This window comes from Bufo gargarizans, chromosome 2 (assembly GCF_014858855.1).
Source record: "Bufo gargarizans isolate SCDJY-AF-19 chromosome 2, ASM1485885v1, whole genome shotgun sequence".
Classification (NCBI taxonomy): domain Eukaryota; kingdom Metazoa; phylum Chordata; class Amphibia; order Anura; family Bufonidae; genus Bufo; species Bufo gargarizans.
The window spans coordinates 709,727,647-709,737,658 of record NC_058081.1 but is presented as its reverse complement, the minus strand read 5'-3'; positions in this window follow the sequence as shown (position 1 = coordinate 709,737,658).

Genomic DNA, 10,012 nt, shown 5'->3' with positions numbered 1-10,012 from the left:
GCTCAAATTTACTTTTTCCAGGCTCTTATTGCTACTTGTCCCAACTTTTTGGGATTTGTTGACACCGTGAAAATTTGAATCAACGTATTTTTCCTTTAAAATGATACATTTACTCGGATTAAACGTTTGATCTGTCATCTACGTTCTATTACAAATAAAATATTGACATTTGCCATCTCCACATCATTGCATTCAGTTTTTATTCACAATTTGTTTAGTGTCCCAACTTTTTGGAATCTGGTTTGTACAATGTACAATATTTCATATAAAGAAAAAGAGAAAAAAACATAGTATGTCTGTGCGGGTAACATGGTCCAAAGGGTAAAAGTGAATGAAAATACATGATTAAATGAATAGAAGACAGAAAATTCTAATTACATAATTGGAAGACATATATAGTGAATACCATAATTACAGGAAACAACTTCAGGATACAATCTAAAGATGGGCAAACAAGTAGTCAGAGAGGATAGTATCAACTGGCCTGCATGCTAACAGAGGGAAAAGACTCTGATAAAAGCACCAGGTCAGCCGAGTGGCCCCCCAGAAAAAGATAAACAATTGACAGGCTGGAGTCACTATGTAGGGTTAATGTGTTATATTTTAGGGGTTAATGTATTATATGCTGATCAGAGGTTAATGTATTATATGCTGATCAGAGGTATAATGTAAACGGTGCCCATACATATGTAAACATCAATCACACATATATAAACCAGATGTAGTCAGTAGGGTAGTGAGGGTATACACACTACCAAATACCCATCCAAGTGCACTGCGCGGTCAAAGGTGTCATAAGGGCAATGGCGATGCCTTACCTGAGAAGGCAGGTCATAAGACTTCCACGGCGTGCAGTAAATCAGAGGCACGCCTGTGGGGATTTATCAGGAGGTAGGCCGGCCACATGTGGGGCAGGATATTCGGCTCAGCTAGAGTGTAATGAGTCGCAGTATTCGGGCATAATAGAGGGCAGTGCGCTGTCGTCCGGCGCATGCTCCCTAATGCATCTTGAGTTGGTGGCGCCATATTGGATTACTGGTAAGACAGGAAAGAAGCCGACACATGCTCAGTGTCTGCCGCGAATTTATAGCGGCCATCTTGGGAACTGGAAATATCTACAATTTGCATATTATTTCTAAAGGACTAGTAAGAAGGTTATGCCAGTTGATTACACAGCTATTTTGGCGTGTCCCTCAGTATCTAGTGGATTATGGGGACTAGCTATATAAAGTACATCTGGTTTTGTGTGTTTGGTGTAGCATATAACTAAGAATATTGACATCCAGGGAGCCGATACACTCTTGGTTACCATGGATGTCTCCAGTCTATACACTAACTATTCCCATAGAGGATGGTATCAACAGTGTCATAGAGGTCCTGGTACAACACCAGGAATACTCAATTGAATAAAACCTCTTCATCAGTAGAACTATTGAGATTTGTGTAAAAAAAAAAAAAAAAACTACTTTCTGTTCGAGGATGATTTTTATTTACAGCTTTCATGGTAGCGCAATGGGATGTAATGTGGCACCGACATTTGCAGTCATATACATGAATGCCTTTGAGGAACGTTATGTCTATACTCATCATCTGTTTCATAAATATGTCAAGACCTGGCTACGATATATTGATGATGTCTTTTGTTTGTGGCAGGGGTCAATGGAGGACTTGCAGAATTTTCATCTTGACCTGAACTCATCGAATGGATCCATTGCTTTTTCCTTGGAAACATAGCCAGACTAAGATTCCATTCCTTGATGTGCTACTCCAGGTAGAAAATTACTTCCTACACTATGATCTATACTCTAAACCTACAGACAGGAACAGCCTACTGTTATGTAATAGTTACCACCCACCAGGTCTGATTAAATCCCTCCCACTATCACAATTGATAAAGGGGTTAAGAGAATTGTATCCAACCCCAAAACAGCCGAAACAAGGATACTACAAATGAATAACAAATTCTCTAATCGCAGGTTCCCATCAGAAGTATTAATGGAACACACGCACCGCGTTAATAATATCAACAGGGACGACCTCCTTAAACCTAAGCCCATATTTGGGAATAAACAGAACATCAGGATCCCTTCCGTTACCACCTACTCCACTTGGAGTCCCTCCATAAAAAAAATCATAAACAGACACTGGCGGATTCTACAGAGAAGTGCCCCCAGTGTCTTTCATTGTAGACCTCTTATGTCTCATTATTCACGATCGCTTGGTGAGATCCGACTTCAGATCTGGAAAAAACGACCCACAACGCACTGTTGGGTCACCCAACTTGGGAACATACCCATGTTTGGGATGTGCCCAATGTGGCAAAAGGTAACATTTTTACCCATCCGTCATCAGGTAGAAAATACTACATTAGAGGCCACTTCTCATGCACCACTAGTTTCGTCATCTACCTCATCAAATGTCCTTGCGGACTGGGGTATGTGGGTGAGACCACACAAAAAATCAAGGACAGAATCTGTCAACACAAATGGAATATTCATACCATTAAGAAGGAAACTCCATTAGTGCAGCATTTTCAGGAATATAAACATACACCCAGCCAACTTTGTGTCCAAGTCATTGACTGGGTCCCGACCCCCTGCAGAGGGGGTAATCGCGAGGAAATGTTACACTCAAGGGAAATGCAATGGATCCGCTGCCTGGGTACTTTGGGCCCTGGAGGCCTCAATAAGGATAAAAAAAATTCTTAAATTGAAATAGTTTTACTGTGTTCTATATTCTGACTCATATGCCTATTTATGTTCTTTCCAATATGTCTTTCCCTTGCATCATAGTCTCACGATCCCAACTAGAATTAACTATAGACAGCCCTCAATCATCATCCATTGTCGTCAGTGACATATTGAGGCTGGTGGGTATAGTACCTTGTCCTGCTCCCAGGGAGGTATTGGTGCCCTACTGCATTTAGAGTATATAATTCATAAAGTCAATTATCATATATATGCTACAAACAACACACACAAAAACCAGATGTAGCTTTATATAGATAGCCTCCTAATCCAATAGATGCCTGAGGAACACGGGACCCAGAAATAGCTGTGTAATTAACTGGCATAAAACTTCTTACTAGCCCTTAAAGAAATAATCTGGAGTCGGAAAGGTTGTAAGATATTTCCAGTTCCCTAAGATGTCCGCTATAAATTTCCTGCAACACTGACATCGACCGCTTCTTTCCTGTCTTACCAGTATCCAATATGGCGCCACCAACTCAAGATGCATTAGGGCGCATGTGCCGCACGAACGCGCACGCCCTCTATTATGCCGAATATGTGCGACTTGATTACACGCCGGCGAGCCCCCACGTGACGGCGACTCTGATAAAACCGGCCATACTGCTGCCGTGGAATCTAAGAGCCTCTCAGGTAGCCGCATGCCCTTATGACACCATTGACTGTGCAGTGCACTTGGATGGGTCGCACACCTTTTGGTATTTGTATAAGAAACCTTTTGGTATTTGGTAGTGTGTATACCCTCACTACCCTACTGACTACATCTGGTTTATATATGTGTGATTGATGCTTACATATGTATGGGCACCGTTTACATTATACCTCTGATCAGCATATAATACATTAACCCCTAAAATATAACACATTAACCCTACAAGGTGACTCCAGCCTGTCAATTGTTTATCTCTTTCTGGGGGGCCACTCGGCTGACCTGGTGCTTTTATCAGAGTCTTTTCCCTCTGTTAGCATGCAGGCCAGTTGATACTATCCTCTCTGACTACTTGCTTTGCCCATCTTTAGATTGCATCTGAAGTGGTTTCCTGTAATCATGGTATTCACTATATACGGTCATGTCTTCCAATCATGTCATTTAAATTTTCCGTCTTCTATTCATTTATTCATGTATTTTCATCACATTTACCCTTTGGACCATGTTACCCGCACAGAAATACTATGTTTTTTTCTCTTTTTCTTTATATGAAATATTGTACATTGTAAATAAATGAAAAATATCATGAATGAAATATTGCACACTATGATTAATGAATTTTTTGAATATCTGTGTTGATATATTTCTTGTGTTTACATTTATAGCTTGATAAAGGGCACCAAATTGGTCCCGAAACGTTGCAATAAGCAAAGAATGTTACTATGAGATTGTACCACTGGTAAAATAGATATTGCATTGAAGCTATATGCTGTCCTTAGAGTGCTGTCTCCAAACCACTCAAAACAGGCGGATATGGCCCAGGCTTCAAAAAGCTTGAGGTTTGACCTAATTGTCCTGTAGAGGGGGCAAATGAGTGGACAGATACCCTAAGACCAAGATTAAAAAAATTGTCCAGTTCTGCAAATTCACAAACAGCAATAGTTCTTTATTCAACTCATTGAATGTCACACAAAAAAACGTGCTTAGATATTTAGAATGCCTACTTTTTTGAGTGATGTTTCCACAGACAGATTTATTAAATGTTAAATACCAGTCTGTCGAGGAACGGGGCAGTAACATTCTTCACCCAGACTATACGATTAGTGCTGAGCGAATCGAGCTTCAGATCATAGACCCAAAGTCGATTCACTCGAAAAACTTCATCTTCGCACAGCATTAAAATGTATGGGCTCCGGCAGGGACGGATTGGGAACAAAGTGGCCCTAGAAAGTGGCCCTGGAAAAAAATACCTAAAAGTAGCCCCATATTGTAGGAGGGTCTAAATTGACAGGAGGTAGGGCAACAAAAGTATGGGGGGGGGGGGGGCAGCAATACTATAGCGCAAAATACCACATACCACAGTGCCACAAAATATATTGCTCCAAAAGCTGTCCTTCTGAATTGGCCATCAATAGCTCCCATTTTCTCTTCTCCTTCTCCGCCTTCTCCAGTTGTTTCTGATTAAGATATGGAGCAGGGTCTGTCTCTGGACGGGGGCATGAGTACCTGAGTCTCATCGAGCTTATTATGTACCAAGCCAGTGGCAGAGATGGGGGCTTGAGCGGCTCCCTGGGCATCGGCCCACCGGGAAATTTCCTTGTAAGGTCAATGACCAATCCGCCCCTGGGCTTTGGAGAGTTGAAATTAGTTATCACCAAAGTCTCATGACACTTAAGTACCGCAAGACTTCAGTGATAACGAATTTCCCCGCGCGCTGGAGCCCATACATTTGAAATGCTGTTCAGAGATGAATCTCCGTACAGCATTCAAATGTTTTGAGCGAATCGACTTCGGATCTTGGATCGGAAACTTGATTAACTCAACACTATATATGATCCTTGCACTGGATTGGGAGGGCGTCAGTGGGATCTGTGAGCTGGTTAATCTATGTTATGTGAGAAGTTCTTGACAGTGGAGTACAAGAGATGGGTGTGGATTAGTGTGAAGCAGCACAGTCCTGGGTGTGGCCCTTGTGGAGTCAACAGGGACCAAGAGTTGAGTGTGATGCAGTTAAACAGCCCTGTTTTGCTGTTGCTTTTTTGCTACTGTCGCCTTGAGTACAAATAACCATTATGCTTTTGTGCCTCATCTGAGAACTAGAACCAACAAGAGTGGCGTGCCTGTTGATGTAAAGAAGCGTTCAGTAAAATTATAGTAACCTGTCAGTTCACTCAGAATATTAAACATATCATGGGGAATGTATAGTACAAGTACCTGTTGCCTTCCAACGGACACCAACTTCTCACACTATCCAATGCGCACCATGCTTCGGTGATGATTTACTACAGCCAGTGGGGTACATAGAGAAGTAAGGGCCCCATAGCAAGGATTAAACCAGGCCCCCAACACAGGACAGAAGGGTTTCTGCCTAAACCCTATTCAATGACCCTTGGGACATTTTTTCCGCTGCCTCATTTGCTAAAAGTTGTTCCTTTAGAGGGTAGAGTCCTGCATAGGCGTGCGCACGGGGTGTGTGCCTTGGCACACCCTAATCAAGCCGAATCGAGGTTCTGTCAGGGCCGGGAAGCGCTGAAAGCGCGATACTCACCTCTTCCTTCCTGGTCCTCGGCGCTCCACTGTGAAGGCTGCGCACACTGTGAAGGTACTAAATTGGTAGTTGTAATTACGGAATATATCCCAGAAGTAAACTACCTAAAAATTTACTTTTAATCAATAAGCTAAAAGGTAAACATATATGATCCCTCAATTGGGGATTGATAAACAAACAGAAGACATACACAGAAACAATAGAGCCATTTAAAGGACCAGGTAAAGGAGGGCCAAACTACTGATGTGGTGGGGCCAGACACACATGGGTCACTATAGGTATCCCTGTGATGTCCCTGTGTTATTCTCAGCCCGGAGATGATCCCTGATGGTGGGAACACTCCGTCCCCGTGCCTAACCTAATTGTCCTTGGTAAGCCCTAATCACAGAGAAGGACCCATATGGATGTCCGGGTCCTGAGATATCCTCTATACAAACAGGTAATGTCCTATCGGACAATCCAGAAGGATATCTGGATGAAAAAAAAAAAAAAAAAAAACAGAGTCACAACTTGTACGGATGCCTAATAAGTGGCGCTCTTATACAGGGTCTCGACGCGTTTCCCCACAACTATATGGATCATCAGGAGACCAATAACATTATGATAGTTTATGATAGACGCACAATGTATAGAAATGATGTTGCCTTGTAGATCAAATGGCAACTGGTTTTTCAAGACAGTGACCACACCAGGACTAAGTCCAGATAAGTGGTCAGACCAACCAAGATAAAGAAAAACCAAAATAACTGGGGCACCTCCATGCGGCACCGCACTGTCTGAATTAAACCGATTAACATCGCATAGAGGGAACAATGATAATGATACAGTACTTATCCATTCTAGTCGATCTTCAGCAGGCAGTGAACAGCAGCATGGGGTGCTCCAGGGGGCAAGAAAGATATGGCTCCATATCTTTCTTGCCCCCTGGAGCACCCCATGCTGCTGTTCACTGCCTGCTGAAGATCGACTAGAATGGATAAGTACTGTATCATTATCATTGTTCCCTCTATGCGATGTTAATCGGTTTAATTCAGACAGTGCGGTGCCGCATGGAGGTGCCCCAGTTATTTTGGTTTTTCTTTATCTTGGTTGGTCTGACCACTTATCTGGACTTAGTCCTGGTGTGGTCACTGTCTTGAAAAACCAGTTGCCATTTGATCTACAAGGCAACATCATTTCTATACATTGTGCGTCTATCATAAACTATCATAATGTTATTGGTCTCCTGATGATCCATATAGTTGTGGGGAAACGCGTCGAGACCCTGTATAAGAGCGCCACTTATTAGGCATCCGTACAAGTTGTGACTCAGTTTTTTTGTTTTTTTTCTCATCCAGATATCCTTCTGGATTGTCCGATAGGACATTACCTGTTTGTATAGAGGATATCTCAGGACCCGGACATCCATATGGGTCCTTCTCTGTGATTAGGGCTTACCAAGGACAATTAGGTTAGGCACGGGGACGGAGTGTTCCCACCATCAGGTATCATCTCCGGGCTGAGAATAACACAGGGACATCACAGGGATACCTATAGTGACCCATGTGTGTCTGGCCCCACCACATCAGTAGTTTGGCCCTCCTTTACCTGGTCCTTTAAATGGCTCTATTGTTTCTGTGTATGTCTTCTGTTTGTTTATCAATCCCCAATTGAGGGATCATATATGTTTACCTTTTAGCTTATTGATTAAAAGTTAATTTTTGCGCACAGTGTGAGGCTGCGCTGTGACCTCACACTGTGCGCACCCACATAGCAGACTGTACAAGGGAGTTACCGAGAGCGGTCGGTGAGGAGTGACGGCGTCCGAAACAGGAACGGTAAGTGTTTTTTTATTTTTATTTGGGGGCTGATGGAGGCACTGGGGGCTGAAGAGGGGCATTGGGTGCTGATATAAGGCACTGGGGGGCTGAAGAGAGGCTGCTGGGGGCTGAAGAAGGGCATTGGGGGCTGATATGAGGCACTGGGTGGCTGAAGAGAGGCTGCTGGGGGGCTGAAGAGGGGCATTGGGGGCTGATATGAGGCACTGGGGCTCTTATCTGAGGTCTGAATGGGGGTCATTTACATTGGGGTCTGATCTGAGGTCTTATTGGGATCTTATTAACATTGGGGGGTCTTATTGGGGCTCTCAGCTGAGGTCTGATTAACATTGGGGGTCTGATTGATGGTCTGACCAAAGGTATAATGAAAAAAAAAATAATCTTATTGTCCCCCTCTAAAACCTAGGTGCGTCTTATGGGCCGGAGCGTCTTATAGGGCGAAAAATACGAGTAAGTTTAAAAATGATATTTTTTTTCTCCCTTCATTATATTGATAGTGCGGGTCTGTATGTATGTATGCAGAGTGTATTTGTGTATATATATGTGTGTGTGTATGTGTATATAATATATACATACATACACGCGCGCTGCGTGTGTGTTTGTGCTTTAGGGTGCACACCCTAATTCAATAGGCTGCGCATGCCTATGGAGTTCTGGACAAGTTTTCACCTCCAGTAGAAGAGGAGATAATCCCAACTAAGACTCGGGCCCCTCTTGCCCTGGACCCCATAGCAGTCGCATGGTCTGCCGCTATGGTAGTTATGCCTCTGACTCCAGCCTGCTCTTAGATTGATCAGCTTTGCTTGTTGATTGATGCCACCCTCCAGAGCAAAGGGCCTGGATCGGAAAAAAACTACAAACGCAGCCTGTTTAACTCTTTTAACGATTGCGCACAAGGATAGGACATGCTCTATATTTTTTGCGGCCCGCGGAATAGAACATGGTGTGCTGTCTACATCTTTTGCGGCCCCACACGGTCGTGTGAATGAGCCCTTAGAAAAATGTAAAAGCCTCCTAAAAAAAGTTAAAAGTAATTCATTTTGCAATTAAATAAAATACCAGCACAAATGAAAAAAAAAAAAAAACACAACAAACTGTTTTGACTTGTTATTTAATCCTTATTTTTACAAAATATATGGCTTGTTCCACAAATGTAAAAAACAGGGCCATTCACCTCTCCTGACATGTGTGTTAGTAACTACTTGCATCTCCCATGTAATAACAATTCTGGAACATGTATTCATATAACTGTATGTTGTGCCATTCCTCTATTATGCCTACTAGAAGTTTATAATATAGGAGTGTGCCCTTGCATAGTCTATCCAATCAGTGCTGCCGGTGTCAGACTCTGCAGGGACACACCCACAACAGTCATTCATAAACTCCTAGCAGGAATATTAGCGGAATGGCACAGCATCGTGTCATAAGGATAGATGTAACGTAGAATACAAATATTTTGTGAAACAGGCATATCAGTAGAGGTGACATGAGCTTTTTAAGGCCAAAATTTGGTTGAGTCCTTAAAGTTTTTTTTTCCACCACATTAAATGGGTCTTAGTGTACCTAAATCTTGAATACATGCCACTTACTAATTGGCAAGTGCAACGTGCGGGCCCCCCCCAGGGTCGATTGTGTCCCAGATTTTTAGGAATGCTGATGTCACGGACGTTCCGAGACATACGGACGTTCCCGCGGCAGGTGGCAGGAGATCTGTGAGACTGGCAACATGTGGTTTGATCTGACATGTTTTCCTTTTGGATCAAATGATGTCTGTGATGTTTCTGGTGCTTGCCGCTCCTTCTTCCCCAGGTGTGGCTATTAGGGTCATTTTACCTTCTCTATTTATTTTTGTTTCTCCCATTGTGCTATGCGGTTTATAGCTTCTGTTGTACTTGTGGTTAGCTTGTGTTTGGTTCTCGGTTGAGTTCCACTGAGCTTCATTGAAGATAAGTGTTCCCTTTCACTTTTGTATTTTGTTATATATATATATATATATATAGATATATATATATATGTGTGTGTGTTGCCTTTCTCTGTTTGTCATTAGGCCTGAGGGAGACTCCTGTTTGTCCTTCCCTTTGGAGGAACAGCTAGACTCAGTCCTGACATTAATTCCAGGGTCGTATAGGGTGATATAGGATTCTAGGTATCCGGTGTATGAACTTGCCTACCTTTGGGGCCTGTTCATACTGGTAGTCTGTCAGGACTGGAGTTAGGGTTTTCTCTAAGAGGTGTCCTATTTTCCTTTCCT